This window comes from Apis dorsata, unplaced genomic scaffold, assembly GCF_000469605.1.
Source record: "Apis dorsata unplaced genomic scaffold, Apis dorsata 1.3 scaffold_808, whole genome shotgun sequence".
Taxonomy (NCBI): domain Eukaryota; kingdom Metazoa; phylum Arthropoda; class Insecta; order Hymenoptera; family Apidae; genus Apis; species Apis dorsata.
Window position 1 is genome coordinate 87,581 of NW_006263947.1, and position 1,261 is coordinate 88,841.

General features: G+C 19.0%; 1 protein-coding gene across 16 annotated transcripts in view; it reads right to left on the reverse strand.

Moving 5' to 3' along the window:
* Positions 1-1,261, reverse strand: part of LOC102680917 (zinc finger protein 271-like) — a 15,811-nt gene that overhangs the window by 4,937 nt on the left and 9,613 nt on the right. The window lies entirely within an intron of this gene.

The window sequence follows — 1,261 nt, forward strand, 5'->3', positions numbered from 1 at the left end:
CAATGTTTTGATTAAACTGTAATACGAAATCAGACTGTAATTAAACTTTTAAATATATAAATATATAACATGTACATACATATATGGGACGATTCCAAGATGATTAATTCTTTAGTATTATGACAAAATTCTATCGATCTAAACGATGAAAACGTTAGAGATAAACAAAAGAATCATGTTCTTCTCTATTTTATTTAATTTTATATAATCAAAAATTGTTACAATCGACTGTTGTTTCTGAATATTGCAGTTGGCGCTATCTTTGTATTTTACAATGTTTTACTGAAAAATATATAAAAATATATATTATAAATTTAAATAAATGTGGGAAAATGAATTATGTGAACATAAAACGAATACACATAAATTTGAGCGAATGAAAGTATAAAATAATCAATGTGAGCAAATGATAGATAATGAATGGAGTATGTGTAATTTATATAATTAAATTGAATATATAATAATTTCTTAGAAATAGGATTTGTAAATCACAACATTATAAAATTAAAAATTATAGAGTTTGCAATTAAAATTCAAAGAGTATATAACGAAACATGAACAAAAAAGCACATATCGTGAAAAATCTTTATTATCTATCTATATATTTATTATGTATATTTTATTTCGAAAAAAGGAATTTCAGAAGAGTGTAAAATGTTCAATTTTTATTTAAAATAACTGACTTATGGAATATTTTCAAAATTTAACATGTGTTTTATCCAATAATAATTTCATAAAGATCAATGGATTGAAAAAGAAATGAACTTTGAAGGATTATACGAATGATTATATACAATCAATCATCAAGTGCAAAAAAAATGGAAAAAATGATGGAGTTTCTATTATAAAGTGTGATGAATATTAAATTAAGTATTATACTATTTATAATTTTCTATAATATCTCAAGATTATAAATTATGAAGTAGTTACGAAACTATAAACACATTAATTATAATAAAAAATCAATAAATTGTTGAAAATCATTGAATATTGAATAATTTTTAAATATTATTTTGTAATTATATGAAATGAATAAATAATTTTTGAAATTAAAAGATTAAAAAGAATACTTTAATATTAAATTAAATTTGCACAAAGATAATGCCAAAAATATTTATAAATAATACTTATTATTTATAATAATATGCTTTTATATTGTAACACGTTATTTTTTTAGAAGAATTAAAAACTTTCTTTTTGTAATTTAATATTATGTATAATTGTAATTAAAAATAAAATATAGAATAATATATATCAACAA